We start from the raw sequence: 9,798 nt of genomic DNA, 5'->3' as shown, positions 1-9,798 counted from the left end.
GCTCATCCTCTAGTCAATTTATTTGCAAGGCCAACAGAAAACTAACCCCCCCCCCATGTTTCTACAACTAACAGGTTGCAGCATCTGTGATGAAGGTGAACAGCCATACTCACTGAACAGATGGTGCATCAGTCAATTACCTGGAATTGTGGAGAATGCTGCAGGGCAATCTACTTTTGCCAATTTCTTTTTCTATAAGAATGCCCAAGCAATGCAGAGCTTTGCTTTTTCAGTGCTCATTAATGGTTAGCTCAGTGTGACAATGCCAGAAAATGTTAGGTTGTAAAGGAAACCTCTTTAGTTTTTGCTCCTCATCTGTCCCCCAACCAAAAGGCAGATTTGTCTGTGCACTCCTTTATGTTGCAATGTTATCAGTACAGCTTTCTTTGATTTTGACATTGGATAGTTTCACTGGGAGAAGTGCCAATCATTTTTGTTGGCTTCTATTGGAAAATACAATTAGATACTGATGATTCTTGGTAGAGAAATCCAAAGAGTTAAGCTAAAGTCATACAAGAGACTATGTAACAATCTTCCATAAATATCAAATTATTATATATTCTAACCACCTGGGCAGGCACTTCTTCAAACATTTGATGAGTTGTTTTTACATTTATAGAATACAGATTATGGGACATTGGTTGCCAGCTTTTGTTAGCATTTTAATTTAAAAAGCCAAATATTGAAACGGATGATCCTCAAATAGTTTAGATTGCACTCATTCATTTGCTTATCTACAAATAATCACTAGTGACCTAAACAGGCCTGAGTTTTGAGTAAGTATGCACAGAATCTTGCTATTAAATAATCTATCAAAAAAGGTGCCTTTTTTAGCTTTTAAGTCTTTTCATAAGAAACATTTCTGGATTCATATGGCTTAAACCATGACTTCACTTAGTATTAACTGCAATCTTTTTTTTTAAATCTTATTTTTATTTGGATATTGCTGTTATTTGTCTAAGCCTTTTTAAACATGACTGTATCTTACTGCCATCTGTTACCAGCTGGGTGGGGGTTTTTTGTAATGATTTCTAAATCCTGCACAGTAGGAAAGCAGCAGCATAATTATAAAGTAATCAAGAGTGCCTATTTTTATACCAGATAAACATAATGTATTAATACAAACACATATGAAGTGCTAAGTCAATAGCACAAAGCATACCTACCCCTTTGAATAGTGATCCACTTTGTGATGTACAACTTATGTGATGTTTAAAAAACTCTTGCCTTTCCTATGTAAAGGAAATCCCATTTAAACTTGAACATTCAGAAACTCGACCTTAATTTTTTAATCAATTCCCAAATATTGATGAAAGCTTTAACCTACATTACAATTTACCAACTCAAAGCTTTCTTCATATACCATACTCCTAAAGTCTCTCTTTTGTTGTACAGGATATGAGGAAAACACTTGTTTCAGGTAGGTATTGATTGGTAAATTTACTGTTGCTGACAAATCTTGCTAGCAATATTGTACAATACAGTAAATCTAGGTTTGCCCTTTGTAAAGTGGGGAAAAATCTAAAATTACTCCAGGGGAATTAATCTGATTACCTGTTAATTAAGGTATGTCGATTTTCCATCTTCATACACTGACTATTTTTGGTCTGTTCATTTTATGTTGTAATAAAATGGATTTGTTATGGAAATTTGATGTGCCACAGACCTAGTATTAATTTCCAGAAAGTGTTAATATTACAATAAAGTATACCATTGATTTTAGAATTCGTTAAATAGATTATGCTCCTGTTTGGAGCACAAGAATTCCTTGTCCATTAACTGTGCACCCAAATCTAAATTAATTCTGGAAGACAATTTGAAGAACAAATTACTCAATCTGTTCCTCTAAATCTCTTCTTGGAAAGCTTTTTTCTCATGGTGACAGAATGCCAAATATTCGGAACTAGATTTTTTTTTTGCAACACGTTTCCTACACTATTACCTTGATCAAGGTTATATTATTATAAAATAAAAAAAACCTCATTGATCCATGTACATATTTTGGTTATAGTAAATTGGCATTATTACATGTGTAAGTTTTCAGGAGCAGTGAATACAGATTCCATGTTTTTGAAATATACAGATTTCTCTACAATCTATACTTGGGGACTAAATAGCAAGATTTCAACGTGTATGTCCAATATATTTGTTAAAGAGGAGAATTATGCTCCATATATTCAAAGTAGCTTTTTCACACTAAGCAAAATATCAATAGTTGTATAAATTCAATCTTAAAATTTAAAAACAGATACTCTATAATTCCAGAGTGAAATGTTTAATAAAACTTTTATTTAATTAAAAAGTGCTTATGTGAGTGCTTTGACACTGGTTTCCTAAAGGAATTCACTGAATTATATTATATTGTTACGTTTCTAAATATATTTTGTATATAAACTTCAAATACCCAACCCTTGGACAGCCCCCCAGGGATTTATGCATGGGTCCTTTTTGCAGATTTCAATACCATTATTCCAGTAATTCTTCATTCTAAACTGATTCAGCTAATTGTGCCTGTCCATACTTGTAGGTAGATTATAAGCTTTCTGACAGTTAAAAAGCAATAGGTGAAGATTGGGAAAATCACATCAAATACCCAATTAGCATAGGTGCCGCCTCCACCCACCCCCAGTCCAGGGCCATGTGCTCTCTGCATTTATTACTCTTTTCTCTATATACCAATGACTGCACCTCTAAATAGCCTTCTGTTAAAATATGCAAGTTTACAGATGTTACAACAGTCATTAGTCTCATTCGAGATGATAAGTCTCTTCAATGGGAGGTTGAACAATTGATCGTATGTTGCAGCTGGAACAATCTGGAGCTGAAAATGTTTACAACTAGAGATAAGAGGGGATTTCAGGAGGAGCACTCCTACTCTACCCCTCTTACTATATCAGATAACACAGTATCAACAGTAGAGTCCTTTAAGTTTTTGGGTTTTATAATTTCCCAGGATTTGAAATAGATATGAACACTAGAACCATCATTAAAAAGGCAAAACAAAGAATGTTCTTCCTGTGTCAACTCAGAAAGTTCAGACTGTCCAAGGAGCTGCTGATACCGTTCTACCGAGGATTTACTTAATGTGTCATTTGTACCTCTGTAACTGTCCGGTTTGGCACAGCAACCAGACAGGACAGATACAGACTTCAATGGATAATGAGGTTTGTAGAAAAAATAATTGCAACCAGCCTGCCTTCCGTTAAGGATCTGTATATTGTTTTCCACAGTTCTGTCTTATGTCTAAATATATTACCCATGTAGTATGACTTACAGTATTACATTTATCCTTCTCATCTGTTGCATTACCTTCTGATTGCTTGTTTGTACCCTGACTATCATTAAGTTGTACCTTAGAATTCCTGATGAATGTATCTTTTTTTATATATACACTGAGACCATATGCACGAAGACAAATTCCTTGTGTGTCAAATCACACTTAGCCCATAAAAAAATCTATTCTATTCTATTCTATTCTATTCTGTTCTATTCTATTCTATTCTATTCTTATCATGATTATCTTTTGTTATTATGATTATTACTTTCTTCTTTTGCATATACACTAGGAGCTTGTATACTGGAGACAAATTCCTTGCATTTCTAATCACACTTGGTCAATATTCTATTTTGTTCTGTTCTATTTTATTAGCAGCCACCATTGCCACCTGACACATAGAGAAGTCATAAATTGCAGTTTACCAAATGTGCTCCAATTGGAGAAAACAGTCATTTGTCTTCTAATTTGGTACTAGTAGGTTAAATCGAAAAATTTAAAGGATCTCTTCCAAATCTATAGTTTTATTTCTGCCTTCCAGGGACAAATATAAGCCAAGTGAACAGGATTATACTTAAAGGTAGTAAAACTTGATCTATGGACCTTTCTCTTGAAAACACAGCATTTTAAGATGCCACACCTACCACTTTCAAATGAAACTAAATAACTTTTTTTAAAAAAAGTTATTTTTTTCTATCTTCAGGAATAACTGCTTTAGAATTGTGAAATATCACTGTTAGCATACCTTGAGCATTAGATTTAGTGACTCAGCAGAGCTGGAGGTTCTTCAGATCATTCATTGAAGATATATTGTCATTCCCAGCACATTCACTATGTTTATAGGGCAAATGGATTTATGTGTAATTCAGCTGATATGTAAGAATTATTGTTTTCCACAATATGTAATACAGCATGTCTTGAGTTGCGTGCAATTTTTGCTGAGGCATTTGTTATTACTGTTTAGGTACAGGCATATCCAATGGCAATATTATTTTGACATCTCAGGTTATTGTGATTTCTAATTAAATAAAAAAATTAATGAACATTAATAATAATAATAATAATAATAATAACAACAACAACAACCGCCTTTCAATTAGTTTTCAATATAGTCAGCATTCTATAGTGGAAAATCTCCCCCACCATTGCTCATGTCTGAGGCAGGACAAAAGATTCAGATGGCATTTCTTCTGGTGGGGGGGGGGGAAGAGATGCTACTCCCCTTTCAAAATTTATTGTGAGAGAGCTCAGTTGATATGTTCAATTGATTAAACCTGATTGGGAACTCTTTTTGTGATTTTGGTTTCTGGTTAGTAACTGGGTGGGCTTGACTCTAATGTAAGTGCAACATATATAATGTTTTTCAATTTCAAGGTGGGATGGCTTTGTGGGTAGGATCTTATAGCTGAATGCCCCAGATCCATATGCTAAAAGAGACTTTGATTGAGGCATGTAAATTAAGCTTATTTTACAAAATTGGACGCCAGAAAATTATGCACCACACATGTATCTTTAGAGGCATTTGTGTCAATTTTTAAGACTGTAAGTAGCCCAGAGTCACCTCATAGCAAGATAGCAGCAAACAACTTTAATAAATAAAATATGGGTAAGGTGGCTATACTTCTAACTGAGTGTGCTCACTTGGGGTCTTCTAGGCTACTTCGGTATAGGAAACAACCAATGAAGCTCTGCAACCCAAATGGGGTCTGTTGAAGGAGATGAGAAGGTTCTGAATTCCTCTGTTCTGGTCAAATAAAACTTAACAGACATCTGACATTCAAGTTTTTGCCAAATACCCTCTAATTATGCATTCAGATTGAGATAGGAGGGGAGAATCAGTTCCTGAATCTGGGGGAATACTGAATTCATCTCGGTTACAAAGGTTGGATAAAGTATAGTAATGGGATATAGCTGCATTATATAGAATGCATTAAGAGATTAGTGGGAATGTAAAGGCATAAATAACAGGTTTTTGATTGAATTCATACATTTGCTGCCTATATTCCTTGGTTTGGGACGTCTGTGATTAATTTCTCTGTTTTGTAGATCATACGTTTTTAGATCAGTTGTCAACCTCCTGAAGGTTAACAGGATTTGTTCAAGCATTCCAGAATTAAGCTATATTTTCAGGATACATCTTTCAATTGAGCTAATCTATCATTGTGTTCTAGCTGGGCATGTTCATTTTTAGCAATTGTCAGTTTGTGGGTAGGGATTGGTTTACTCCCTTTGGAGTTGAAGGGAGTGCTGTGAACCTGATGCTAGCGGGTTCTTTTTAAATTTTATTTTTCTAAAGACCAGATCTTTCAAAGTCTAGTGAATATTTTCCTGTTCAATCTAGGGTGGCTGAAGCAGTATATCCTATAGGCAGGAGCACTTGGGGATATGAGATTGACTATGCTGATTACCATCAATACCTCAAGAGCTGTTGAATGGAAGACAGTGAGTGTCTGGGAATGTCTAAATAAAAGTCTTGTCTTTCTTGAGACATTCTATATTGGATGTTTCCATCCCAAACCTTTAATATTTGATATGGCAATTTATGCATTACACATCCAAGATTAATGTATAATTCTTTTTTTCAAGAATAATGAAGAATGTGAAATACAGTATCTTCAATGATCTTGATTTTCTGTATTGAGACAAGAACCTGGACGAGATGTTTGACATTTTGTCTTATGATACTTATGGGGTAGCATATAGTAACTTAAGTGTATATGCACTGATGAACTCTACCATGACATTTGTGACAATCTTAAGATTATACGTAGTTATGTGGGTTCATTGTGTAGGTAAATTCCATTAGCCTTCCACCAGGGGTGTCAAACTCAAGGCCAGGGGAGGGGGGGCAGATCCGGCCCACTGGGTGCTTAGATCTGGCCTGTCGGGCCGCCCTAGAAATAGCAAAGGACTGGCCCGTAGTGCCTCTGCCAGCGAAAATGGAGCACCATTTTTGGTTCTGACGGCCTCCTGCCGCCCTCTGCCAGTGAAAACGGAGCTTGGGAGGGCCACATGTGACACACGCATACCCCGGGCTCCATTTTCACTGGCAGAGGGCAGCAGGAGGCCATCACAGATGAAAATGGAGCTCTGGAGCCTGTTTTCACTGGCAGAGTACTTGGGCCACCACAGATGCCCCCGACATGAGTGACATCAAGATGGCCATGCCCACCATGCCCCACCACAACCCTGATGCGGCCCTCAATGAAATAGTGTTTGATACCCCTGACCTAGAGTTTTTGCCACTCCTCACAATGGTTTCCCTATTCAATCCTAAATGATTTTGTTACATGCTTCAGGCAAGGGGAGGCACAAAGCAGGCATGTGAGTTATAAAGAAAATATCCACTATTTGTACGTGCATAGGAATTGTTTAATTAGAAGATCCTGATTCCTTGTGTTGGGGTTTTACAGAATTTATTAACCTGGGGTAAATTTGCATGTGTAAATTCTGAGACTGACTATTGGTGACCCACAGACTGTTTCTGCGGGAGCTTTCCTCTATGTTCTTTAATGGAATTATCTAATCGCTTCCATTCAACTCTTTCCCATATGATGGCAGTCTGGACATTGGCATCTGCAGTAGGAAACACCTATGAGGAATGGAATATGGGGATTGCTGTAGAACCTCTCCTCGCACCTTGAGTTGATTCAATTGGAAAGACTTTAGGACATTTCCCATCCTTTTCATCTCTTATAATACAGGCCAGATTTCGAGATCATGGCCTTCACTGGTAATCTCTGGGAATAAATGCCGCGAGAGATTGGAATGGGTGGTTCCTCTAAAATGGATGAGGATAAACAATACCTAGCATTATTATTTTTTTTGTCCTCCACTGCCCAGGCTACCTGACTACCCAGAGATGGCAACAGGTTATGTATCAGTTATGCTGTTCACATGGCTTGTGACTTGTGGCTAGTAATTCAGCACTTATGCTGTTGACTAATATCTCTTGAAGAGACTATGGAAATGAAGTGAAGGGAGTGCATTAGCATGCAAATATAAACTGGTTTTATAGCCCAGACCCAGCTTTGAAGGAATTCTGACATACCTTCAAACATTAAGAGTTCTTGCTGATATGCTTTGTGAGCATATCTGGAAGAGGAGAAAAATTAGAGGAAGGAGCTCTCTGGGGAAGAAGCTGTCTGAAAACCAAGAGTGTCTTGGACAGAGCTGATGGGCATAAATGCTCTTTGGAAAATAGCAGAGCCAGAACTAGGGGAGGTGCTTTTAGAAACATTATTAGTATTTGCTCATCCTGCCTTGGAGAAAGAGAGATATCGTATTGTAAAATGCCTTGACTCTACTCCACAAAAAAATATTTTAACACATCAATTTAGAATCATGAAACTGTTGAAGTCTATATTTTCACTCTGATCTTTTTTTGTGCAGCAGTTTAGTCATACATCTTCATCTAACCCAGCTCCTAATAACCTACATTGTCATAGCTAGCAAACACAAACTGTGTTTGGACAATCCATAGAGTTTTAGAGAATGGGAAATTTTCATCACATAATATACTCAGATCAAACCTGACATCTGTCAAAGCCAAGATTTTTTTCTAACATTAAGAATTAGTACTAAGACTCATCTGCTCTTTGAAGCTACATCCGGGTAAATAACATCCTTGCTTATCTTCTGGGTTTTAACTCCAGAAAATGCAGCCCATTAATGGCAATCACGGCAAATCTTTATTGTCATGAATGCAAGTATAATGCATGTTATGATGCTGGATCTTACACAGATCTACAGAAAAAAAACCTAGAAATTAACCTATCAATTTGCCCAAAGCTTTTCCTTCAACCCCAGATGTGACATAAGTAGAGCTATTTCTATCTTACCCTGAACAAGTAGCCCTATATTACTGTTTGATAGAATGGAACATTTAAGAGAACCATTTAAACTGAAAATACATGATATGTAATGCAGCAAATATTTTCATTCATCTCAAGGGAGCTTTGCACATGAATAACACCTGACATTTGTCCCCACATGTTCATTCATAAACAAAAAATCCAAAACACTCTGGGGTTATCTTCAAAGCTTTGCTAACCATTGACAAGATGAGAGCACACGTAAGTTTCTAATTTGTTCTGGATAATGATCACTACCATGGTGTTTGGGATTCAAAAAGAGAGAATTTACACTTTAACAGTGGATCAATAGTATACATTGCAGTTGATAATCACTTATAGTATTTCTCCACTGGAGCCAGATGATCATTTCTTAAAACTATAAATTAGAAGAGATTGTAGGGAAGAGAGAAATGACATTTCAAAAAATATATTTTTAAAAATATTTTGGAACAGCCCTTTAAAAACTATATATTGGTGAGTTGAGAAAATTCATTGTAAATGTTTGTGTAAGAAAGCAAATATCTGTGCAAAAGAAATCGAATATTGAGATCACAGCACAAATTTAAATATTTCATATGGAGCAAAGGGAAAACATATTTTCTGATCTCAAAATAAATGTCCTGCCGATTAAGAAAAATGAAATAACATGTCACAAAACAATTTAATAAAACAGTGGAATTCTACCCCATCTTAGTCTTTCTAGTATAATTAAGATATAATTAAGAAAGTTTATTTTAACATCTATAAGCTTGGCAAGAGAAAAATAAATTAATGTAAACTGTGGGAAGTTGTCTGGATAGGACTCTGCAATCTGTGCTGTGCTTTTGCTTCCAGAAGTGGGTGAAGATCCCTTTAAAATCTGTAACTTTCATGATGTAGAGAATACTTAATGTCTCTTGCCTTGTTTGTCTTTCTGCCTGCCTGATCTTGCTTTCAACTGAACATTCTGAAATATTGCCATTTTTATGGTAGGTTTCAATTCCCTATATCAATGGAATGTATTGAGATGGTACTATAATCACCATGATTGTTTAAAAGAACAATCTTCAAATCTGAAGGCTGAGATGAGTGTAATTATAATGGAAGTTTGCAATCCAAACAACCAAAGAGCCTCATTGGGAAAGGTCTAAATTCCAGGTTAAATTTTGCACCTAACTGTCCCGTGAGAGGAAAAAAACACCTGTAATGTAAACCATACTGTGTCAAGTACTGGCACAGAAGGAAAAAAAGCAACACATCTAGTAGTTTGAATGGCAAAAGCAAATGATAAACATTCACTAACAAGAAGTATTCATAAAAGCAGGATATTGGATATCGGGGAAAGTTTTTGGTGACCTTTGGCATGTGTTTTGGGGCTCCATTTGCCTTATTTGTGAAGGGAATGTTGGAATGTTGCTGTATCATCCCCATAGCCCTTTTAAACCATGTCTGATACCAAAAATGGCTTCCGAAAAAGCACCATAAGATGATTCCAGTGGTTTTTTGAAACAGTAGCTTTGAGCAAATCAAACCAAGTTCAATAAATATGATCCTTCAGTGTTGAACTGGATGGACCTGAATTTTCCCATCATGAGTTCTACTTACTTCTAAATAAAATGAAAACATCTGATGTAGTTTCCATAAATTTCCAGGTATCTGAAAAGGTTCATCTAATAATGGAAAAGGGCA

General features: G+C 36.1%; 1 protein-coding gene across 3 annotated transcripts in view; it reads right to left on the bottom strand.

The window, feature by feature from the left end:
• Positions 1-9,798, bottom strand: part of FBXL20 (F-box and leucine rich repeat protein 20) — an 81,978-nt gene that overhangs the window by 1,863 nt on the left and 70,317 nt on the right. The window contains exon 17 of one of the 3 annotated variants that reach the window (XR_009155018.1): positions 9,715-9,779. The exons of 1 other annotated variant lie outside the window; for it this stretch is intronic. The gene's annotated coding sequence lies outside the window, so the exon portion shown is untranslated. Of the gene's footprint in view, positions 1-12; positions 9,780-9,798 lie in introns of those variants that run through there. One more of the 3 variants, XM_058182138.1, reaches the window with a different exon arrangement.

The sequence above is a fragment of the Ahaetulla prasina genome, chromosome 4 (genome assembly GCF_028640845.1).
Source record: "Ahaetulla prasina isolate Xishuangbanna chromosome 4, ASM2864084v1, whole genome shotgun sequence".
Taxonomy (NCBI): domain Eukaryota; kingdom Metazoa; phylum Chordata; class Lepidosauria; order Squamata; family Colubridae; genus Ahaetulla; species Ahaetulla prasina.
This window is presented reverse-complemented; position numbering and strand designations above follow the sequence as displayed.